The sequence below is a fragment of the Sminthopsis crassicaudata genome, chromosome 3 (assembly GCF_048593235.1).
Source record: "Sminthopsis crassicaudata isolate SCR6 chromosome 3, ASM4859323v1, whole genome shotgun sequence".
NCBI lineage: Eukaryota > Metazoa > Chordata > Mammalia > Dasyuromorphia > Dasyuridae > Sminthopsis > Sminthopsis crassicaudata.
The window spans coordinates 62,473,392-62,499,694 of NC_133619.1; the positions used below are offsets into that span (position 1 = coordinate 62,473,392).

Sequence of the window (26,303 nt, forward strand, 5' to 3'; positions counted from 1 at the left end):
CCCAGTTTTTCTTTGGCCCCATCTATCAAACCACAACAAAACAGAGATGTAAATAATCATTGGATCTAACTCACCAAAGCTTATTGTGAGGTTCACCAACAATAGGGAGCCAGAAATGCTATATAAGAGGAGAAAACAAGGAGATATTTCACTGAGTCAAGACATATCAGGCCTTGGTCCAATTAGATTTAACAAACATTTACTAAGTCCCTATGACACACAAGGAATTGTACTAGTAGGCATAAAGATTTAAAATGTCTTTTACCTGCTCTACCAGAGCTTCACCCTATTCATTTAGTTTCCAAATGTACCACCTGAAATAATCACTTTTAGATATCTTGAGTGGTAGAGATGAAAAGCCTTCTAAATTGGGAGTTGGAGATTGGTAGGGATGGAAAGAGAACTAAATCTTACGTCAGTGCATTTGTCTTTAAATCCTGCAAGTTGTCCTCTCTGGACTTCAGTTTCTCCATCTGGAAGGAATTGGACTAGGTAGTCCCTGAAGTCCCTTCCAAGTCTAGATCTGTTACCCTGAGCTAAGATCTACTTTTAAATCTTAGTTTACTTGTACTTTATCTTCCAGGATTGCTGCTGGGCTCAAACAACTTCATGCATGTATGTAAACTACTATATAAACAAGCTCGTATTCATCTTATCCTCACCTAAGCATTAAGTGCTATGTTCTCACTGTTCATATGCCATATCCCAATTTTTTTTCTTTTTTTTCTTTTTTTTTTTTTTTGAGTCTGAGGTTAAGTGACTTGCCCAGGGTCACACAGCTAGGAAGTGTTAAGTGTCTGAGATCAGATTTGAACTCGGGTCCTCCTGAATTCAAGGCTGGTGCTCTATCCACTGCGCCACCTAGCCACCCCCCATATCCCAATTCTTAGAATTTCAATATCAGAGGCAAGAAGCAGCAATCAAAGAAATAGAAACATTTTAGATAGAAGATAGAAAATATATTGAAAGTTAGTTGTTGTTTTATTTTGTCTGGAAGAACTGATTATAGAGTCTCTTTCTTTCATTCATTCTAAAAATAGGAAAGCAGTTGGCACCTTGAATTTTCCTTCTTGAAGAACTCTTACCTAGTTTTTTCAGGTTGTTATGAAGGCTAATCCAGATGGCAGCTTTGGGAATCCAGCTGTTGTTTCTCAGGCACACAAAAAACTCCGCAAACCCCCTAGTGTGCCAAATTACCACCTTTATCCTCTTCGGTTAACCTCAAACTGGGTCACCCCCTAATCAAGAAATAATTAATGACTAGAAACATATTTTGCTTTTCCTCTTAATTAAAGTAATCTCATCCTAGTACTAATACTCACTCTGACCTATGCAAATGACAAGGCTGAAGCTTTCTTCAAGGAAATTGACAGCCAATGGAAAATAATCAGTGAAGTTGATACCTGGTTAAATGCCAACTCAGGTGATCCTCCTGCTCCCATAGAACCTCCAAAACAGCTTCTCATTCTTGCAATTAGAACAAATACCAGCTTGCTTGGCTTTCCTAATTGGGGGGGGGGGGGAAAGAAGAGTAAACAGGGGCTAATGCTATAAGTGATTTCTGTTGTAAATGGATTATAAATTAATGTTTCACTTTTTCTCTTAATTTGGAGAAAGTATTAATTGTCTACCCATCACCACATGATTTAACAAGTTTGGTGTCATAGATCCCTTTGACAATTCGATGAAGTATATGGGTCCCTTCTCAGAATTATATTTTTAAATAAATGAAACAAATGCTAATTTCTCTATCCAAGTTCACAGATCTCCTGAAATCTATCTATCCATGGACTACTTGGGGGTACATGGATTATAAATTAAGAATCCTTTCTCTGTAGGTTTTATGACTCTGGACTGGTCTTAGCCAGAATTCTCCATCTAAGTTCATAGATCCCCTGAAATCTATCTATGGATCACTTGGGGATACATGGACTATAAATTAAGAATCCTTTTCTGTAGGTTTTATGAGTCTGGGTTGTTCTTAGCCAGAACTCCCATGAAAGTAAAATAGAGACCTTAGGAGCTGTACATTTATGCCCACCTCATGAAACATCAACCAGAGAGAGTAATCAAAAGGACAGAAAGACTGCTTCTCTTCACTAGCATCAGAAAGGTCTCCTCCTTTCTCTCTAGCATCCAATTGCTGACCAAAATATGAAGGGTGGCAAAATAGTTACTTTTTTTTGATTTGTTATCTCTCTAAGATACAAATATGCCAGGAGAGATTATTGAGAATACAGTTGCAAATTGGGTGGGCAGGAGAGTTGCAAAAAATTGATGAGGAATTTTTACTAACTATAATCATTTGAGAGTTCCTTATGTGTGAATTTTCATAAGTCTCCTCAGAAGCTGAGTTGGAAGAGTTAGACCTCAGAACACACTGTGGTGTGTGTGTGTGTGTGTGTGTGTGTGTGTGTGTGTGTGTGTGTGTGTGTGTGTGTGTGTATTGTATAGAAGGGGTATGAGAAGGGAAGTTGGATGTTTAAAAAAAAAAAAAAGTCAGCTTTAGCCCTGGAAAGAAGGAGAAGAGGGTGGGAGAAAGAAAGAAAACTTGACAATGCAATCTCGTATCATCAATGCTTTACACGGGGATCTGGCACATAGTAGGCACTTAATAAATGCTTATTGACTGATTAACCTACCTCGCTACTCACTAGTATCCTATGTCCCAATCTTTGTACAGTTCTCAGGAATTAAAATGAAAGGCAGTCTACATTCATTGCTGTGTGTGTGTGTATGTGTGTATATATGTGTGTGTGTGTGTGTGTGTGTGTGAGAGAGAGAGAGAGAGAGAGACAGAGACAGAGAGAGACAGAGAGACAGAGAGACAGAGAGAGATTGAGAGAGAGAGAGAGACAGACAGACAGACAGACAGACAGACAGAGACAGACAGACAGACAGAGACAGAGAGAGAGAGAGACAGAGAGAGAAAGAGACAGAGAGAGAGAGAGAATGAGAGAGAGAGAGAGAGACAGAGAGAGAGAGAGAGAGAATGAGAGAGAGGGGGAGAGAGGGAGGGAGGGAAGAAAATAGGGAGAAAAATGCAAAAAGAAAAGATAGAAATACAGAGACAGAGAGAAGAGTGCATATATATGTGAACATTTGATTCTAACCAGACAATAGAACAGACCTAAGTAGCACACCTTTTTAGGAGTTGTGCAGTTTTATCTTGAGCCAGACAAAGGGGTCTATGTTCTTTAACAAATGCACTATGCTAGAGTAAGCAGACCTTTAGGTACCTTTGAAAGCACCAATCCCTTGTGGGTAAGAAAGGGAAAAGCACAGGGAAACTTTGGTGTCAGGGACTGTACTCATAAATATTCATCAGGTTCTTCTACAGTAACTCTAACTATATACTCCTCCCCATCCTGCATTTGAAGGGGAAAGAGACCAATCTAACAAGCCTGCAGCAATATCTTCCAATTTAAACATCCTATGATTCCCTGTGACTCCAAATCAGCAGCTCTCTGCACTTACCACAGCTGTCACCTGCTCATACAACAGGATAGAATAGAAAGAAGGCTGAGGACTTGAGTGCTTCATCCTTGGCTAAAGACCCCCTTCATATCATCTAAACCAAGCTGAACTATGGTAGCCAGGGATGAAGATCAGGCAGGATGATGAGGCATTAGATGAAGTCAGGTGGAAAAGGATCAAAGTAGGCTAGCATCACAAATAGGAGTTAAATCTGTGGGGCAAAGGTTTAAAATCAGTGGCTGACACAGTCAGGATGGATAAATTTCAAGGTAGTCAGAGAACAGTAGACAAAGCACACAAGCAGAGGAATATGAGCCATTAGATCAGAGAAGACAGACTAAAGCACTATAATATTTGGTAAGAGAGGTGTTGATTTAAAAAAAAACTCATTTTTTTAAAAAATCCAAAGCTACTCAATTGATTCCACCTTCTAGACAAATCCCTAGTTGCTAAAAAAATTAATTATCTAAAAATTAGAACATCTGGGGCTATAGGAGAACTTATTCCTAGCCTTTCTCCCTCACATCCCAACTAGAAGCTTTTAAGCATCTATAATGGATGAGACAAGAGCACCTACTTCCCAGGGTTATTATAAGGGTCACATGAGGTAATAATTTGTAAAATCCTAAGCACAATACCTGGCACACAATAGATGCTATATAAATATAGCTATGGTGAAGATGATAATGATATGATGATGCGGTGATAGTAATGGCGATGGTGATAGGACCACATATCAGGACAGAATTGAGATTCTACAAAAGAAGCCACAGTCTCAAGGGAGGCTTGCAGACTTGTCAAAGAATCTGGCCTTCCTCTTCATAAGATAGTTTTCCCTCTAGGATTGCTCTCTCTCTCTCTCCCATGTGAGGGGTTTGGGCTTCCCTTAAGGATGAGCATTGACAAGTTACACAGATTTGGTTTTGTCCCTAAATAGGATCTCAGACAAACTACTGACCCTCTTTGTTTCCTTGGCTTCCTAATCATACGTTCATAGGTTTTTAGCATGGGAAAGAACTTTAGAATTCACCTGATCCAACTTCCATTTGATATAAGAAAATTGTTTCAATGGATATTGACAATTATGTAACATGTTGTTAAGACTCCAAGAAAAAAAAAATGTTTGGGAACCATTAACAGAGATTTTATGGGTAATAAAACAGCTATTGCAAGAACAAGATAATATATGTATAAGGTGCTTTGTAAACTCTAATGCATTATATAAATGTCATATGACAATGATAATGATGATGATTATAATGGCATTAATATCAAAGAGCTACAGAAACCAGAACAAACAGGATAAAATTTAATAAGGATAAATGCAAAGTCATGCACTTGAATTCTAATGATCAACTTCACGTGAACAAAATGAACAAAGTATGACCAAACAGCTTGTATGAAAAATATCATAGAGGTTCACAATCTGCAAGACTGATACAATTGAATCATGTGATATAACAGCCAAAACAATATGGATAATTGTGGCATTGAAGTATCCAAGATAAGAGAACTGCAGGAATCTGATGGGTTGAGATTAGCTCTTGTGTCCCAGTTGAGAAGGTTTGTTGACAACCTGAAATGAGTCCAGAGGAGGTCTATCAAGATGATCTGGGTATTAGAAACCATGCTACATGAGGATTCATTGAAGAAGCTGGGTATGTTTAGCTTAATTTAGAGGGGGAAAAAAGGTTAATAATGGGTGTGATAAGTCTTAAAAGGACATTTCTATGCTCAGAGCTGAAAACATATGTCCACTAATAAAAAAAAACAAAAACCCTCTGGTGGCTTCCAAATAAAATACAAGCTCCACAGTCTATCATTCAAGGGAATTCATGTTTTTGATCCAACCTATCATTTACTTTAGCCTTATAACTGATATCCAGGTATTCAGTATTATAGCCACCTGGTATACACTTCCTTGGTATTGTTCTACATTTGCCTGTCTTGTACAAACTATCCCCAAAGTCTGGAATGGTCTCTCCATTGCCACATGTCAAAATCCTCCCTTTCTTCAAGGGTCAGCTCATGTGCCCCCTCCTCTCCATGAATCTTCCTTCATCAGCTTTCACTCCTCTCACAAGAGATCTTTCTCTTCCTTCTACCATTTTATTGGACCTATTCTATGCATTTATCATTTAATAACTTTATAATAATTTTTCATATAATTGTCTTATCTATCCCCCACATTTAGATTATAAGTTGTTTCATTATAGAAACCAAATTATTTATTGTTGTGTCCTTAGTATTTAGTACAGTCCATTATCCATAATAGTTGCTTAATAAATGTTTGTTGAAATAACACAAAAATAGTCTATCTTCAAATAATTGAAGGGCTGTCCTATAGAAGATGGATCAGACTTTGTTCTGACCAATCTGACACATTCCTGATATCCGTGTGGGCATGTGGGCTAGTGGGCTAGATTTAATGTAGACACTCAAGGGCCTGCAGCTCTGAATTTAGGAATTCAAGCAGTCTTCCAGACTTAGTCTCCATGATAATTGGGATTAGAGGCATACCATGTCTGTCCCAGATTGTTTAATAAATACTTAATCCATCCAACCGTTCCTGGAAGATGAGTAAGGCAAAACACTGCTGTCAGTAAAGCAACATGAAGACCTGCCCAAATCTCCCCCTCTGTATGATTAAAACCCCTGGCAATCTGCTCTCCCCTAAATCCAAGGAAACAAAAACTATGCTCTTTGGATCATGGTCAAAAAGGAAAATTTTTGCCACTCCCTTCCCCTCAGCCTATTATCCTACCACCACTGGATAAGAAATAGCAAAGCACCACTAACAGAGCATCTTAGTGAAACTGAGCTTCTCTTTTACCTGAACTTATTCCTACCCACAAATTTATAAAAGATAACCCTCTCTCTACTTGAGTCAAGGAGGAAGTACTGTGTAATTTCAGACTGTGGTTAGGGAGATTTTTTTCTTTTGCTACCTTAACCATTAGAGAAAGCTTGTGTTATACTGTGACTTACTTTTAATAAACTCTTCTTTACCATCTGGTAAAGTATACTCGGGGGGACAAGACTGTATTTTTCCAAGATCAAAGACTATAAAACATATTCCCCAAGCTTTAAGATGCTGATTTACAGTTGGCAAAACTTTCTCAGAATCTCACTTGACATTGTATGTTGTAAGATGCCGTATGTCCCTAGTGGATGGACAAAGCAGAAATATACTTTAATTGAAGCAAGACAGATCTAGGCTAGATGTGTGTCATGAGCTACCCCGATCAAGGACATTGGGAACTGGAAGAAAGCCTGAGGGAAAGTTGTTTTAAAAGATTATGGGAAAGGAGGAGGAGGAGAAATACAAACAGAGAGAATAAGATAGAAAGACAAAGTTAGAGAGAAACGTTTTTATAGAGAGACAGAGATAGAAAAACAGAGAAAGATAGAGACAAAGCAATAGAAAGAGACAGAAAGAGGAAACAGGGAAGGGGAGGGAGAAGAAGAGAGAGACAGAAAGAAAGGAAGACAGAGACAGAGACACACAGAGAGAGAGAAAGCATAAACATGAGAGATGGAGAGAGTAAAAAGAGGATGGGACTAATTTCCCTCTGGTAAACCACCTTGCTATATGAGTACTTTTGAAAAATACTGCCCTTCAAACCAGGTGAATAGCATGTTTGAGGAATTTTTTTTAATAAGCTTGAAGTTTGGGGGTTATTCATTTAAAGATAAACGGAACATACACATCTCTAGAACACACACTGAATTAATGATCCCAAAGAGCATAGAAGCTTAAATACTTCATATTTCTTGAATGTTATATTAAACTATACCCTTGCCCACTTGAGGGATCTGGGGGATGGGCAGATACACTGGCTTGAACGAGACTTGTCTGTGCAAAATATGAAATATATACTCAGTTTTTCATACACAAACATACTTGGATAACTTATAAACCCAAGTGTCAAGACAGGAAAGAGAGGACTCTATTCTGGCCCCCTCTCTCAAGCTAATGGTCTGCACGTTACATAACTTCCAAGTTTTGGGGCAGTGTTTTCAGAGTGGCACAGGAAAGTATTAGAACGGGAACTCAAAGAGCATTAACAACAGAGTTGACAGTAGCCTACCACAGAGAAAATGTCTTTCCCTTACACCAATAGGAATTACATGTGGTGATTGAGACTGTGTACCTCAACTATATTCCTACACCAAGCTGGAAAGACTTCAACTTGCTCCAGAATGTGTTCCTATCATTCAAGGATTAGTTCAATACCAGAAGGTTAGTCACAGGCTGATTTTTTGGGGGCCTCAGCATAATGTAGTTCATGTATTAAGGGGAATAAGGTTGGTTTGTGACATATAAGGTGAGGAAAGCTTACCTCACTAATCAAATTACGGATCCTTAAAGCATCAAATTATATAGGATTTTCCAAAAGTCTTAAAGCAATTTTAAGCTATTAAAACTTATTACTGATGTTTAAAATCACATTAAGACTTTTGGATCACTCTGTCTGATTATCCGTTGAGACTATATAAAAAGGTAAAAAATTTCCCTATTGAGGGAAAAATCAATATAATGTAATCCATGAGAGTGGAACCCTATAAATATGGGGGGAAATCATGGCGGTCAGAAAAACAGGCTCTAGAAACTAATGGCAAAGTCAAGGAGAAGCAGGTGGCTAGTGGATAAGCCCTGGAGTCAAGAATTTAAATCTGGTCCCAGACACCAGTTGTATGACCCTGGGTGAGTCATTTAACCCTGTTTACCTCAGTTTACTCATCTGTAAAATGAGCTGGAAAAGAAAATGGCAAACCATTTCAGTATCTTTGAAAAAAAATGCAAACAGGGTTCACAAAGAGTCGGACATGACCAAACAAATGGACAACAAGGAGATAAACCAGCTTTGAAGGAGATAATAAGTCAAGAGTTAAATTGGAGGTATAGTTAGGAGACTCCTGTATTAGGTTTTCTTCTGAGGCCAAAAGATAGAGCTATACAGTTAATTAGATCAGTCACCATCCAGATAGGAGAAGAAAACTAAATAGCCCTTAAGCTAATGTTGAACTGCCAGTCATTTATTTATTATTATTAAATATTTATTATGTGTCAAGTGCTGGGACTACAAAGCAAGGCAAAAACATGGTTCTTGTCTTTAAGGAGATTACAATCCAGTGGAGAAGAGAATATGTAAGACAGATACAAGAACATATTAGATAAATACAAAAATATACAAGAGCGATACATGTGACAAATGTGACAATCTTAGAAGGAATTATATATAATAAATGATTGAATGAATTCAAGATTCTTTAAATTTAGGTCACTGAACTATCTAAAAATATGTTTTGCACGTTTGTTTGACTCTTCCTATCTCTTTCTTATTTGTAAGTAAAGCCCTTTGGAAATCTAATGTCAGAAGCCTGCTTCAATAAGAGAAGCAATGAACCTTAAAGCATGGAAAAATGGCAGACATTTTCATACCTAGCCAATTTGTTGATTTGTTTTTCTTAACTGTTCTTATAAAGTAATTTGGGGGCAAATGGAGGAGGCAGGGTGAGAAATGAAAGCTATGTAAAAATAAAATAAAATAACACCAATAAAAGATTTCCCCACAAATGGCAATTTGAAAAACCTGATCTAATCTAAAGGAACTCAGATGGGATGTAAATAATATCTCTGCTTCTGGAGGAGTTAGGGATTAAGGGGACAATAGAAAGAGATTAAGGAGGGGAGAAAAAACCCACCACATCAAAATGTTATGAGTGGAGCAGCATATGGAAAGACATGACAGATAGATAGGCAGATAGACAGGACTCCCCCACACCCCAAATTTTGGAGTAATGGGTTAAGTAAATGGGTTAGCAGAGCAGTTAGAAATAAGAAATCTGCAGGTTAAGTTGAAGTCAAGTCTGCTCCTTTTTTCCACCTGAGTTTTCATATCCTCATATCCACTGGTGTTTTTTTAAGAATTCAGAGACCTAGCCTCTAAATATTTTTATAAAACCATCACTTAGTCTTTGAATTGGAAGACTGATTTCACTAAAACCTAAGGTGAGACAATCCCCAACAGATCACTTATATCTATACCAAGAAGACAGGCAAAATCCAATGAGATCGTAGTTTGTATTTATCATTCCTCAAATGGGTAGACTGCTCAAAGCAGATCTTAAAAAATATCATGTATGGCTCCCCAGAAAACTATAGTTTAACAAGCTATCTGCTTTTCCTGAAGTATTTCTCTGTGAAAACCAAAACATAAATTAAGGTTCCTCATACTCCACCCTTGAGTTGGGACCCAGGGCAAATGGAGAGGAAAAGTGGAATTTCTCAAGTGTTAGAAGTGCAAACATTTTGGCTCCTTAGAACTAACAACTGAAAACTCCAGAGGGATTTCTCATTTTATCTTCTTACCAGGCTACAGCTCCATGGAATGTTTCTGGATGATAAACTTTAAGTCTGGTATGAAGTTGACGTAGAAAAACTTGGTGGGTTATTGGCTAAGGCCAAGTAATTGAACAATAACTTCAGAGTCAAGTAAGGATTTTGTGTTTTGGGGATAGAAAGAGGGATAAGGAAAAGGAAGCAGGGAGAAGAGGGTTAAGTTGACCTTGAAATAGTCCATATACTTCACTTCGTTTTAACCAATTGCAAACAATTAGGAAGGGCTGGCAATCTTATCAAGCAGGCTGTTGCTTCTATCATTGCAGATAACAAGTAAATGACAGGGGCACCCTCTAGAGTTAGCCTTCTCTCAGTTATCACTGGAGTCTGATTTTTCCATTCAGGGATTTTTAAAAAATGTTCTCTTTCCTGTGCACCACCCTACCTCTCAGAGATAATGACAGCGGACAAGCAAAGTGGAATCTATTAAACCTAAATCAAAGAGAAGCAGAATAGAAAGAGAAGAAACACAGGTCCTCCCCCCCCCCCACTTCCATTGCCTTGTAGACCAATTAATTAATCCCTAGGAAGAGTTTACCTTTGGTCCAACTTAACCCCAAACTCATCTCAAATGGTACTGTCTGCACCGTGCATAGAGATATCTCTCCAAGCTATGCTACTCTATACATTTGTTTTAAAAGATTCTTCTCCTGCTGGTTTCTTCCTACATAGAAGTCTGACGCGCAGTTCAGTATTATTCTAGCGATCCTCTCAATTAGTCTTTTACCATGCCTAGGAGGCTTCATTAGCTCTCAGTGAAGTGTGACTCTGAACCTGGATCCTTTGCTCTGTAGATTGTTGTTTGTGATTTCATCACATAAGGAAACTCCATCTTCCAATGCAGATAGGTATCTACTCTTCAATTTATAGTCTTAAATCATTGAATGGGTTTATAGAGAGATTTCAGGGTGTCCATGAATTTGGAAGGGATAAAAATTACAGCTTTACTTTCACTAACCTCTAAGTGAAATTTAACACTTTGGTCAATTATTTGACAAAGGGATCCATGAACAAGACCATACAACCAAAGTGGTCCATTACACAGAAGAGGTTGAGACTTTTTATTACAATTGCTTAAGAGATGAGGTGGTTTGTTCAGGAACACACAATCAGTACATATCAGGAACATAGTGATATATCCACATTTTCCTCTCCTCTTGTATAACAAGATTAGAAACTTTGGAATTGAAATTGCCCTGAAACCCAAGAAATAATTTGTTGAGACCTTGACCCTGCAGACCTGGGTAATTAGTGTATAACTTTATCCCGAGACTTAAGAGAAAAATTTAAGATCCTCTTCCCAGTACTTCCAAAAAGCTGTCTACTCTATCCCACAAAGAGTAGCACAGTGATTTCTTGAGCCATGTTCAAGTCCCTGTTCATCTTTTAATTTTTCTGATCTTCTTGAACATTCTGATAAGCAGTGACCAAATCAGCATTTCTAGAGTCCTACCATGGGTGAAAAACTAACCTGGTGAACATAGTGGAATGTGAGAGGGAGAGAAAAGAGGAAGGAATCATCACCTTTAAGGGAGGTCACTTTCAATGATAATTATTATGATTTTATATGTAATGTTATTTCCCCTCTTAATTGTTCATAATTGGTTACCTGCTCTTAGTGAACTCATTGTCAATTTTCAAAAGCCTCATCCACCTTGATGACATAGTGGATTGAGTGCCAGCTGGAGTTAAGAAGACTCATCTCCCCGAGTTCAAATCCAGACTCAGATATTTACTAGCTATATGACCCTAGCCAAGTCACTTATCCCTGTTTGCCTCAGTTTCCATATCTATCAAATAAGCAGAAGAAGGAAATGGCAAACCATTCTAATATCGTTGCCAAGAAAACCCCAAATAGAGTCACAAAGACTCAGAGGTTATTTGCCCTTTGTTCTCAAAGAAGACCATGACATCAGGGAAGTAATGCCATGACATGCAAGTCAATCTCATAACTGAAATGACTAAACAACAACACTTCTACTTTCATAACTTGGCCAGTAGATCTAAAAGGGATCAGAGGACATTTAATCCAAACTTTTCATTTTGTAGATTAAGAAATTGAATGTAAGCTAGATCCAATGATATTCCCAGTCTCACAAGTAGTAAACATCAAAGACAGGATTTGAATGAATCCTAATCCTTTGATCCCAGAGCCAGGTGTATTTCTATCATACCCCATTGTTTCCTAATAACACATGATAAGAAATGGTTCAAGAATGTTCAGCAGGGGCAGCTTGGTGGCGCAGTGGATAGTGCATCAACCCTGAAGTCAGGAGGACCCGAGTTCAAATCTGGCCTCAGACACTTAACACTTCCTATATGTGTGGCCCTGGGCAAGTCACTTAACCCCAATTGCCTCAGCAAAAAAAAAAAAAAAAGAAAAAAAAATGTTCTGCAACCTTGGATAAAAGAATACTTTTTTCACTCACACTTTTATTCAACAGCTATTATTAAATATCTATCATGTACAAAGAACTGTTCATTAGATACTATGGATAAGATTCATAAACCATTTGCTGCCTTCAGGGAATTCACAGCCCAGTGGAGATAAAGGATGTCCTGAAATTAATATACTACAAAGCAGTATGTGGTAAGCATAGTACTCAGCACAGTGCCTATTGCTGACTGAATGGGTGCAAGACCTTAAACTGAGATCTGTGGAAGACCTTAGCTTTAAAAGAACAAAGTCTCCCATTTTATCCAAGGCCATCTCTAGTCTTCTTTTTTTCCTCTGTCCTTTTATTGGAGTGAGGATTCCACCATGATTTCTTTTTTCCCCCTATTTATTTATTTATTTTTGATACACATTGCTTTATGAATCATGTTGGAAAGAGAAAAATCAGAACAAAAGGGAAAAACCATGGGAGAGGAAAAAAAAAAAAAAAACAGAAAAAAGAGAACATAGCATGTGTTGATTTACATTCAAGCTCCAAGGGTGGTTTTTTTTTTTTCTGGATGCAGATGGCATTTTTTGCCCAAAGTCTATTAGGATGTCTTCTATCTCCAGCCACCCTGATCTATATCTTGCCTCTAAATCCAGATGGCTCTGGAGGGGAAAGTGAGGCAAGTGACCCTGCACAGCCATCCCTCATTTAAATCTGATTCACTTGCATGTCATAGCATCACTTCTTTGATGACATGGTCTTCTTTGAGAATGAAGGACAAACAACAACAAACATAGACACATAATAGGAGCTTAATAAATATTTATGTATGATATTAATAATAAATAATAAATATTTATTTAAAATTATTAATAAATATTTCTGTAATATTATATTGGTTAAATATATGAAAGGGATATAAAGTACTTTTCTAATCCAGGGAGGGTTTTGGAAGGATGTGCCATTTGAAGTTGACCTTAAAGATTAGCCCTTTAATAGGAAGAGCAGAGAGGACAGGAAGAAGAGAGGTTCCTCCCTAAGGCACAGAAAGGTGAGTGAGACTGGGAGGAGAGAGGTTGGCAGTATTATAAAACAGCTAAAGAACTATGGAGGTAAGGAAGCCTAGGGGTGTGGGAAGGTATTTTAAGGTACTAAGAATCTGCCATGGATCCCTCTTCCATCCATTCCCTGCCAATCACTCCCAACTTCCCTCAGCTATATATGAAAAAAAACTGAATTGTGAAGTCAGCCAATAAGAATTTATTTAGGGCTTATAGTAGGCTTACATGCTAAGAGTTAGGGACTCATAAGTCACACAATCCCTGCCCTTAAAGAGTTTATTTTCTAATAGGGAAGATAGCATGTAAATAACTAGGTACATAAAAGATCTACAAGAGTATACAAAAAAAAAAAAAATATCTGAAAGCTGCCTTTTCTTAAGAAACCTATTGAAACCTCTCCTAGTTGAAGCAAAAATTCTTTCTTTTCTTTTCCCTTGTCACTCCTGAATAAAGACCATTGGGCCCCAGATTTTCCTAGTGTTTCACTCGACTTTTCCAAGTAAGTGAAGCCAACCGAAAGACCTTGCCATAGTACTCCTGCCTCCACCATCCCCTAACTACAAAACATAGGAGCTGAGGTCTAGGAACAAAGGTCTGCCCTGCAGAGAAGAAGCAAGACCATCCCTGTCATCTTAACTCTTGGACCCAACCCCAGGCCTTTAAGGGATTGTTGTTGGAAGAGTATGAGAAACAATTTGCACTTATTGTTTGCATGACACATTTTAGCAATTAACTCTATTCTGTTTCATATTTTTCTTTGATTGTTTCACCCTGGCTATATATAGTTCCCTAGCTCAACTCTTTAAGGACAAAGGCCTTGGTCTTAAAGTTTTCTGTAAGCTATGTCCTAATTAATGAGAATTATGTATCCCCTGAAGTGGTCACATTATTCAAATTTGTACTGCATGTTTCCATGTTTCCATTGGGCTGGAACCAATTACCATATTTCACATATAATTTCATATAGTGCGAATCCAAAGGATGAGATAACTTTAGGGGATTCATTATTCACACTAATAAGCACCTCAGTGTATCTCCTATAGCATGGGGCACATAGGGAGAGCAAGCTGGGATTTTACTAAAATAGGGATGAGGGAACTCCCTCTACCAAGGCAGGCTGACATTTTCTCTGCAACTTAGAGTCTTAGAGTATTGCTTAGAGTATGAGATATTAACAAACTTGCCCAGGATCACTTGGACACTATAACCTTGAACTTAGATTTTCTTGACTTCAACAATAATTTTCTCTCCTCCACACCAAGCTTCTTAAATTGTGCTTTGTGACCTCATATGGGGTTTCATAACTGAATGTGGGGATCACAAATTTTTGATTTATTATAAATGTTTGATTTGTATGCCTGTTTTATATACCTACATACTCAGGGTTGCTTCAAAATTTCTTGAGTGAAAGGGGAAAATTTTAAGAAGCCCTGCTCTAATTTGGAATTGTGCCCAAAGGCTATCAAACTGTATATACCCTTTGATCCAACAGTGTCACTACTGGGTCTGTATCCCACAGATTATAGAAGAGGGGAAAGGATCCACATGTGCAAAAATAAATGTGTAGCAGCTCCTTTTATAGTGGCAAGGAATTGGAAACTGAGTGGATGCCCTCAGTTGGGGAATCGCTAAATAAGTTCTGATATATGAATGCAATGGTTCTATAAGAAATGATGAGCAAGCTGATTTTAGAAAAGCTTGGAAAGACTTACATGAACTGATACTGAGTGAAATGAGCAGGGCCAAGAGGACATTGTACATAATAACAGTAAGATTATGTGATGATCAACTCTGATGAACTTGATTCTTCTCAGCAATGTAGTGATCCAAGACAATTCCAATAAACTTGGATGGAAAATGCCATCCATATCCAGAGAGAGAACTATGGAAGGCTGAGTGTGAATTGAAACATGGTATTTTCACCTTTTTTATCTGTTTTTCCCTTTTGATCTGATTTTTTTTCATTAAAGCTTTTTCTTTTTCAAAACATATGTGTGGACAATTCTTCCGCATTAGCCATTGCACAGCCTTGTGTTCCAATTTTTCCTCCCTTTCCCCATGACCTCCCCTAGATGTCAAGTACTCCAATATATGTTAAACATGGTAGAAATATGTGTTAAATCTAATGTAGACATACATATTTATACAATTATTGTGCTGCACAAGAAAAATCAAATCAATTGGTCTGATTTTTCTTGTACAACATGACAAATATGGAAATATATATAAAAGGATCGCACATGTTTAACCTATATTAGATTACTTGCTGTCTTGGTAAAAAGTGAGGAAAGAGAGAGAGGGAAAAAAATTGGAACACTAAGTTTAAAAAAAAATGAGTGTTGAACTGGGAAATGAATGTGGACTACTTGCAGTTTTGTTTTTCTTCCCAGGTTATTTTTATCTTCTGAATCTGGTTTTTCTTGCGCAAGAAGAGAACTGTACAGATATGTACACATATATTGTATTTAAGATATACTTTAACATGTTTAACATGTATGAGACTGCCTGCCATCTAGGGGAGGAGGTGGAGGAAGGGAAGGGAAAAATTGGAACAGAAGGGAGTTCAAGGGACAATGTTGAAAAATTACTCATGCATATGTTCTGTCAATAAAAAAGCTATAATAAAAAAATGAGTGTTGAAACTATCTTTACATATATTTGAAGAAATAAAATACTATTTTAAAAAAGAAACCTTGCTCTATGTGTTGGTGTTTTGACTGGTTAAAAAGGATGAAAAAGGGAAGAAAGTAGAAATGTCAGAGAAAAGGTAGAAACAATAAAAAGAAGTGTATAAAAATGCAGAGAAGGGAGAGTTTGTGGACACATGGGATCTTAGAATCATAGACAGAGGGCTAAAAGATCCTCTAGCCCATCTCTTCTCATTTTACAAAAAAAAAGAAGAATTTGCCCAAAGTCATAGGTAGTAAATAAAACCTGTGATATAAGTAGGAAAGCCAGGATTTGAATCCAAGTATCTAATACAAATTCACAGTTTGTTCTCCTCCCTCTCTGCCTCTTTCTAGCACAGGTACTACCTATGAAAAATAGCAAATATATGTAAATACATACTATAAATTCTAAAAGTATATATGTGCTTTGGAAGATTGGAGGAAAATGCTGATGGTGTCTACTGAATCTGTCACATATTGGTTCTCCCATTAGATCTTTGAGTTCCTTAAAAGCAGGGACTGGCTTTTGACATTGTATTCCCAGTCTAAGCACCATACTTAGCATAGAGACTTAAGGAATGCTTGTTGACTTTCTACTTGTCCATGCCTCATAGTAAATATTCACATGTACTAAGATCAGTAAACCTAGACATTGTGACAATGTCCCTCTTCGGTGCAAACAACAGAATCATGTCATGGCAGAAAAGAGTCTTAATCTTACCTTAATCTCCATGATATTTTTGTCATGAAACCCAAACGAATTTGCATTCTCAGCTTTGAGCAGGTTAAAGGCCAGAGGAAAGATCTGGGTACTCCAAAACATATCCTCCAAGTGTGTTAAATTCTACTTGATGGCAATTAGCATCCAGCTCAATTATTAGGCTGGTACAGTATTTTCAAATCAATTGCTCCATATTAGTGATTCTGCTGGGATTGATTTAATAGTCTAATATGAAGTCTCAGCCCTTCTGTACAGGTTAATTACATGTAGTCTTATACATTCTAATTTAAAATACTGCCTTTGCAATTATAATCAGCACTAAAATAGGACTAGTAATGAAGCTAGGCTAGAATGTGGGGTTTTTTTTCCATAGTAATGAATTGAAAAGCCAAAATGACTTTTAATTTCTTCAGCATTTACCCCTTAGTTTTCTGCAGAAAATATAAATCACAGCTTCTTCCTTATTTCAGGTTTCCCTGAAAGCAGACAAGATTGCCTTGAGGGTGGTAGAAGCCCTTAGCTTAGATGTTTAAAATCTCTTGATAATCTTAGCGGGAAGGGGTTGATCATTCCTATAAGCCACCTGGCTCTTTTCTTTCTCCCACATACTGTTAATGCCACAGAAACTTGGGAGCAGAAATATTCACCCTTTGTCAGTAGCTGTAGGAAAATGTATGATAAGAGGAGAGGTCAAAACTAATTATCATTAATATCAGAAAAGCATTGTCATCAAAGAGATATATGGCCGGAAAAGAAAGTGGGTCAGTTTTTTGATAAAAGCAAAGGATAATCTCCACTACTTTCTATGCAATATTAGGAGATGTAGAAGAAAGCCCTCAAAACAAGATCTTTTCCCCTTCCCCCCTCCAACCTCTCATAAGTTTTACAAAGGGACATGGATGAGGATCCCACAGGATGAGAAGAGTTGGAAGGAGTATATGTATTGAGAAGATCACATGAAATGTCAGCCTATTCAAAAAATGTTCAGTCTCTTTTATGGTACCATGTGGATATCATGGAATCCATGCTGGAAGGGACCTTATAATGTAGTCCAAGGGTTTTTGACTTTCTTTATGTTAATGGACCCCTTTGCAGTCCAGTAAAGCCTATGCATCCCTTCTCAGAAGAATGTTTTTTAAATATATAAAATAAAAGATATAGCATTATAAAGAACAACTATATTGAAATACCACTATAACATTTTTTGAAAGTTCATAGATCCAAGGTTAATAACTCTTGAATCCTAGTCCAACTCCATTATGAAAAAAAACAAGATAAACAAATAAAAATTGCTGTCTTCTATGAGTTTATAATGATTCTGGTGAGGCCATTCCGCATTCAACAAGCTCCACTGTCACTAAAGAAAGATTCACTTAGGTTAATCCTAAATATCTAAGCTAGAGGTTCAGCTCATTTCCCTTTGCCCAGATAATCCGTATATCTTTAAAAGTTCATTTATTTGGCGGCTGTTATTAAACCACACTCCCCAGCAAAAAGCTAGGGAATCTTGAGTTCTTCAACTTATTTCATACTGGTTCTCATTTTTCAACCTTTTTAATCCAATTCTATGGCTTTCTTCTCTAACATTTCTGAATTGCCTACTATTCTCTTACCTTGTGAACTGATTTCAGACTGAGGTCAGAATTGAAAATAATGGGATCCAGTTCATCAGCCAACCAATGATTATACCAGTCATTGTGCTAAATGAAACTGGAAGGTAAGCAGTAGGGTAACAGTTTGGACAGAATTATAAAGGAAATTCAATATTTAATAAAATTACAATCATTTGCCAGCTACTGAGAGCCAAAGCAAAGGTATGTGTGTCCTCACATCCAGCTAATATTTGAAAATCAAGTTTGCTGTTGGAGAAGTTAGTTCAAATTTGGTCTTATTAGCAAACAAACCAGCAATATAGAACAGCTGGCTGGAAGGTGGTGTTTTTGTCCTTAAACATGGTCAAGAATACTTAAAGTAGATGATTTAAGTAATTATTCTCACATCCTTTCAGAAAGGTTTTAAACAAGCAGAAGATGACTGACTTAAGCTTGAAAGGGACCTCAGGGTTATTATTTTTCAGATTAGGAAGCTAAGATTTGCCTTAGTCATATATATAACCTAGCACAATACATTGCACTCAGCAGGTGCTCATAAATGTTTGCCGAATAGACAAAGAACAAAGAAATTATAAACCATTTCCTATCAAACCAACATGAACTTCAGCATCTGGGGCCCACCAGGTGGCTCTAATATTCTCGAATTTATCAAATTAATTTCTTCAGGGAGAGCCTCAGTTTATCAAAGCAACTAGTATCAATGAACTGCTTTCTGTCTGGACATTTTTGAGCAGTGAGATGTTTCCTTCCTACTTCCCCTGATCCACCCTTTTTTGATTATCATGTGTCTCTTTAGGTTACTGGAATGCCATGTTTTTTTGAGACTTTCCAGAAATTGGAACTTAACTAAAAACCATGTGAAACAATGATTTCTCTAACTCACCCTGAAGCTCCATTAATTAGGTAAATCTGTTCTAATGCAAGCTGAGCAGCTGGCACCTGCCCAACCAGCCTTCTTTTCTCCTGAAAAAAAGTACAAGCCATAGAACACCCATCTAAAATATTGTTGGCACCCAAGGCTCTACTAAAGTCTAGAACAGTGTCTAGGAAAGGGGAATATCAGAGTGCCCTAGAAAACTGTATCAACTTAAGAGAATTAAAATCCATTTCTAACTTCACAATTGGTCCTAACAAGATGGGTGTTGTGGTAAGATAAGAGATACCCTGGAGAATTTTAGATCTGGAAACAGAGGTGCATGTTGCCAAATGTAGAGGTATTATAACATGGAATAGCATAATCTTAGAGGTCTTGCTGTGATTATAACAAATAATCTGATGATAAAAGACTTGATTTGAATCCAGCTAAATTCTCCTTTCATCATACCAATGATAGGAAATGTAAAACTTTGAATCCTCAGAAGACTCCAGTGTAATTAATGTCATAACCTTCTCCATGTGTTGGAGGAAAAGCCAGGGAGAACTAAATGAAGCAGATGGAACTAGCCATGGTGCTCAAGATGTTCATATAATGAAAATCAAAGGGAGGCAGAATGGTATAGTTGATAGAGGACTATTCTTTGAGTCAAGAGAAACTGAGTTCTAATCCTGCCTCTTATCCATATTAGCTGTGTGAGCTTGTGCAAATTATGGTTCTTTTCTGAATCTTTCTCTTATCTGTAAAAATGGGAATAATATTTTTAGTGTTATTCTTTATTGAATTGTGAGGCAATGAGAGGATATTGCATATAATAATGTATATTAAGTGTTTAGCACACTCTAAATCATATATACATACATATATATAATGATTCTCTGAGTACTTAATCTCTAAATGCTCCTAGACAATTCCTTAAAATTCAACTAATAGAGGAGTTGCTGACCTGAATTGGTAGAGGCAATTTTTATACTGATAAAAATCACAGGTTGAAAGTATCTTCAACATAAAATTATATCATTATAATATAATATATTAAAATTATATTATATTTATAATTAATATGTAATATAAATTATGTTTATACTGTAAAATATTATATTATATGGTATAATATAATAATTGATTGTAATAACAAAAATAATTATGATGATATATAAAAGAATCATAGAATGGTAGTGATTTGCCCCAAACCATTTCTAGCTGAACTTCATCGAAAAAAGATGAGAACTAGATGAATAAGTATACCAACAATAATAGCAGCAGTAAAACCAAAGTAAAATACATAAACAAAAGACCTTTATTGCACCATTTATGTCCTGTAGTATAGTTACCATTTTGGGGGTTAGAATCATTCTATTGCTTCTGCCTTTTTTTTTTCTGGCTCCCATTTTCCTTTCAACATTCTTGAACATTCCATCCTAGTTTAAGTACTTTTGGCTGCTTACCTTTCAGGCACAATCAGGGGCCACTGCAGCAGGTTTGATGCTTTTCTTTTTCATGACCTTCATATTCCAGAAGTCTCCTCCCCTTCCTCTTCCCTCATTGTTCTTCTCTCCAGTACTGCTCACCTGGTCTTTAAAAAAAAAAAAAAAAAAAAAAAAAAAAGCCTTCAGCTCCAACATAACCAAATGGAATTTTTCCCTTATTCTATAACAGCAAACTCTCTGCATCCTCCTAAATCTCCCCCCAACCCTCACAAAAGGATTGGGAAAAGAGACCAGGTTTGTTTATGACTCCAGCACATTTTATGTGGTTCATATATAATATAATGGCTGTCTTCTTTCAAAAATACTTAAATTATCTACAAGGGTGAGTTTGGAGGCCTGGGTAGGACTTTCCCAAAGACTCCTGAAATCATTAATTGACAATTGATTGTCATTGTGGAAAAAAAAAAGATTACATAATGAATCCCAAATAACCCAGAACAGCTGAAAATGAATACAATTCCAAAATATCACCTCTCTATTCATGGAAAAAAAAACCCAATGCATGTGGGAGGGTACCCATTGTAAATAACAGTTTGCCAGTTTCTTTTTTGAAAAAAAGTAAGTTAGCCATGCTGGCTGGCTTTCATTGACTGGCAGTATCTTTGTGGGGTCCAGGAACTGATCCTCAGGAGAGCAGGGAATTCATTTTTATCAGCCCACCCAGAATAATTGGGCTCTAGGGAATTGACTCCCAGCAGGAGGCTGATTTATTCATCAGAGTGGCAATTTACTAACATGTATTGGGCAAGAGAACAACTACGGTCATTTGTACCTAGAGCTCTCTCAGTGGGCAAGTGCATTCAAGAGGTAAAAGTATAGATCAGAATATTGCTCAGGGAGCAGAGAATTGGAACAAGGCTGAGTGGATGAACCCATTGAGCTGTGGCAGCTTTATAAAGGATTGTTATCTAAGTAGGGATAGGTTTGTCTAAAGAATGGTGCAATCATTATGTTGAGAAGCAAATAGTCCTCCAATCCAACTTTCTCATTATTTACAGATGAGGAAACTGAGAGAGACCCATAGTAAGTGTTTAAGGTCACACTGGTAGTAAAATGGCCTGAGCTGGATTTGAACCCCAAGTCATCTCCCCCCAAATCCAGCACTCTCTCTGCTAAATCACACTGACCCCATTTCTAAGGACAAATCACTTCACTTGACTAATTTCATTCATTCATTTTATATCATTATTTTTTGGTTTTATTTTTCAGAAGGTAACACTTATTGACCTTGTCCTCAATATTTGTAGACAATTCTTGCTTGCAGCCTAAATTATCCTCTTTATTGCTTAGCACTAGTAGTGACTTGTCCTTCTTAACTGTAAGCATGAGAAAATTCTGGTGTAAATAACAGAATGTTACACTCTGTAATATTTTTAAATTCAAGCTACTCTTTCAAACTGTCACCCATCAGGTAACTTACTGCCCAATAAGTGTGTTTCCTCTTTTATCAGCCACATCATTAAGTAAATCAAAGAACCCTTGGGGGTGAGATTTCATGCAAGGCTGCAACCTGCTGCTCTTGTTGTGACAGTCCATCAACAGAGGAAAGGGATAAGATCACAGGCAGGCACTCTCTAGGACCAGTATCCCACATTCCCCACAGGAGAACCCTGGGGCCACTTATTCCCACAAACTCCTATTACAAACATACTTCTCCTATTTTCTGTCATACTGGATCCCAACCCTGATCATTCTGCTCATGCCCTTCAATGAAATCTTCTTTCTCTTTCTACTGTCTCCTTCTACCTGATGCCCTTAATGCTTCCTCCACCAAAATCTTATTCTGGACTTCACAACCATGTTTCCTTTAGGGTTAGCTCACCTTAGAATTTCCCTAGGGCCTCCTTATTCTTTAGCAGCCTATGATCCCTGTAGCCACAATCCCTAAAATATTCCTCCACAATTCTACTTCTCCCATTAGAGTTCCTCCATTTTGTGGAAGAGGTCAGGCTTACCTACTTTCATTCTTCCCCTAGCCTTATCTCTGGTTTCCTGGACTTCAAAGCCATTAGGTACTCTCTCCCTTCTCCCACTCCTATGCCCAAGCCACTTTTTAGTTCCCTTTAGGTGTTGTCTTCCCATTAGAATGTAAGTTCCTTAAGTGGAGAAACTGCCTTTCTGCTTGTATTTGTATCTCCAGTGTCTCTCTCTCTGTCTCTGTCTCTGTGTGTCTGTGTATGTGTGTGTGTCTCTCTCTCCCCCTCTCTTTTTTTCTCTCTCTCATCTTCTCCACCAAACTTCTTGATACCTCCACTTCTTCCCAAAACAAGTGCTTAAGGTCTGTCTCCGTCACTCTGTTAAAATTTCTCTTTTAAAGGCCACTCAATGACCAAAATATGAAATTTAGTGATTTTTTTTCAGTCCTTATCTTCCTCTACTTCTCATTTTTCTACAGCATCTAATACTATTGACAATAATCTTCTACTGGACATTTTCTCTTCAAAAAGTAATGTCAAGAGTACTGGATTTGGAGTCAGAGAATTCCACTGTGCTACTTATTACCTTGATGACCATGAATCATTTAGATTCTCTAGATTTCAATTACCACCTCTGTAGAATGATAGGGGTTGAATAAATGATCTGTGAATTACATTTCTAAATCTAAGGGGCATTATGACACAGTGGAAGGAGTACCGAGTAGTTTCAGAGAGCCTGGGTTCTAATTCCATCTCTGAACTTACTACTTCTGTGATCTTTGACATCTTGTAAGCTCTGTGGACTTCAGAATCCTCAACTATTAAAAAAAGAAGGCTGGGCCAAATGTACTCTGAAGTACCTTTTAGTTCTAGAATATATGAGATATATTTTTGAGATATATGAATGTGACAAAATATTATTGTGCTATTGTTCAGTTGTGTCCAACTTTTCATGAGCCTCTTTGGGGTTTTCTTGGCACATACTGCAGTGGTTTGCCATTTCCTTCTCCAGTTCATTTGACAAATGAGGATATGGAAGCAAACAGAATTAAGTGACTTGGCCAGGATCAAACAGCTAGTAAGTGTCTAAGATAGGATTTGAACCCAGAAAGTGAGTCTTCCTAATTGCAAGCCCAAGTTTTAAGCTACCTAATTGCCATTATTGTACTGTAAGAAATAACAAATATGAGGGACTCAGTGAAATGTGAAAAGAATTGTATGAACTGAGACAGAGTTTAGTAAATAAAATCACAAAAACAGTGAGCAGAATGATCTCAATGGGAATGAAAAGAACAGTAAAAACAAAGCTGAACATTATCTAAATTATGACTAATCTTGTCCCTGAAGAAGAGATAAGGAAATGCAAAGCCTTCAGTTCTTAGGAGAGGTGGAAGAATGTGGGTGGGACACAGCACATGCTAGCAGACTGGATAGATATTTTGGTGCCTTTTATTTAACTGGGTGGTTTTTTTTCCTTTGTTTCAAAAGAGACCCCCGGGAGATAGTGTGAAGGAGAAAATCCAGAAATGACTATTATGTATAAATAAAAGGCACCAATAAAACTTTATTTTAAAAATAATTAAATTATTTCTAAATATTAAAAAATTGTGTTTTTACCTTTAGCTGCCTCCTAATCCTTTTTCTGACTCTATAAGGGGAAAAGGGGATATGTGATATACACTGTCAAGAGGTAGAAATTAGGCATTCTATTTTTGAAGTTATGGAGTAAGTTTTAATTTTCTGTGCTACTTTAAAAAAATTATCTCACCCTAGTATATTATTTCTAAATTCATATAATCTCTTTTGTTCTAGAAATTATGCATTTGTAATCTGGACTAACTAGAGAGAGGGTAGAGAAAAATAATAAATGCAAAGGAGTAGATACCCTGTTACACCAATAGTGGACCTACATAGGAAAAATAATTAGGAACTGACATGGCACACCACTGAAGGCAGGGAGCCAAGCCAATTAGCTCAGGAACCAAGAAGACAGAGTTCCCGAAATTAAGAATAGAGACAATAAAAAGTAGTGAAAGGGTAAATCCTAGGGTTCAAAAGCCAAAGTCCTTACCTAGGTCAGTTCTCAGGAGAATGCGTGTTCCTTTAAAAAAAAAAAAAAAAAAAAAAAAAGACAGATCAGCAAGAGCAAAAGGCTCAGTCTTTCTCAAGTCTTTCCTAAGACTCTGCCCTTAATCATATCCTTGACTTTTTCTCCTCCCCTTTTCTGCCTCTCTCCTCTACTCTGCTATCTCCCTTTCTCTGACACACACACACATTCTCTTTCTGTCTCTGCATCTGAATAGAATATGGATTGGAGAGAGGAAGGAAGGGAATACAGACTGAAGGCAGAGAATTCAATAATTATATTATTTCTAGTGTACCATACATGATACTTCCTGTTGGACCAGTGCAGCTTCACTAACACATTTTTAATTAAAAAGCAGCAGAATATACATTTCCTATCAAATCCCAAAAGGTTTCTAGTAATGGAAGGGACCATCTCAGAGATAGTATATTCCTTTCCCATTAAGGGAGGTCTTCAAGTCAAGGTTACATGTCTATTTGTTGAGTATGTGATAGAAAGTATTTCTGCTTAAACATAGGTTAGATGATAAAGCCTCTGAGCTCCCTTTGAATTATGAGATTCTGTGATTCCACTCATAGGAGGATGTCAATAAAGCATGACAGGAGTAACAGAGTGGTGTGGCTGATCATATGATCAAAGCTAAAGTTGAATGCTTTCCTAAATGGCTTGTAAAAGATGACACACACAGTTAGTCAATTTGACCAACTAAGTTCTCTGTAAACACTTGAACGGTTTGTATAGCTCCAGCCCTGAATGTGGTTTAGAATTATAAAATGAATCAAGAAATAATTCATTTCCCCAAAGCATTCTCTCACATGCTAACCACAGCATAATCACAAATAGTATCACAAAATGGAGAGCTCAATAACACTAATAGCTAAGGAGAAACACTTTATTGACACTAAGAGCCAATAGCTCATGATGTTTATTCTAATGTGTTCCATTTACTACCAGAATATTACTGTAAACTGAAAGCATTCAACAATAGTTCTATTCTTTGACTTTCTAAAATCAATTTCTATCTAGGTTAGAGTGTACAGTAGCAAGTTAAAGCTCAGGAGTGACTAGCGTCCATAACAGAAATTATTTAATAACAACAAAATACAATCAATATTTATTTGAATAGAAAGGAAATGGAATTTGTTAAGAATCAGGAAGAAAAGCAATGTGACTGAATGGACATATCTCAAAAGATATGTGATCTCAAAAATGGGGGTACTTCATCTGATTGGCTAGATTAAAACCCACCTAAAGCTTCTCACTCTATGTGATTCTCATTCACATCTTCTAATTCCTACAAAGCAGTTCTACAGAACATGTATCACAATAGCCAAAGAATTAAAATAGCTGAATTTATACAAAACATGGAAATATCATAAGAAATACATACTGGGCATCAAAGGAACTGGGGCTCTGCCACTTTGTACCATTGGACAAGATATCCCACCTCCTAATTTCATTTCCTTTCTGTAAAATGGAGATTTCTTTTATCAATAATAGTCTATCTACCTCTGAGGGTTTTAGTGAAGAACAAATTTATATAAAAGTTCTTTGTATCTAGGAAGCACTATAAGATTATAAGACATTTTTATCATTCTAACAGATC

The 26,303-nt window shown here is 37.0% G+C and overlaps 1 long non-coding RNA gene across 1 annotated transcript; it reads right to left on the reverse strand.

Annotated features, from left to right (window-relative positions):
* Positions 1-1,354: 1,354 nt before the first annotated feature.
* LOC141564837 (uncharacterized) lies at positions 1,355-24,712 on the reverse strand. Its single transcript, XR_012488754.1, has 3 exons — positions 24,683-24,712; positions 20,654-20,781; positions 1,355-1,504 (listed from the first exon to the last, which is right to left on the reverse strand). It is a non-coding gene; the product is annotated as an uncharacterized LOC141564837 (long non-coding RNA).
* Positions 24,713-26,303: the final 1,591 nt, after the last annotated feature.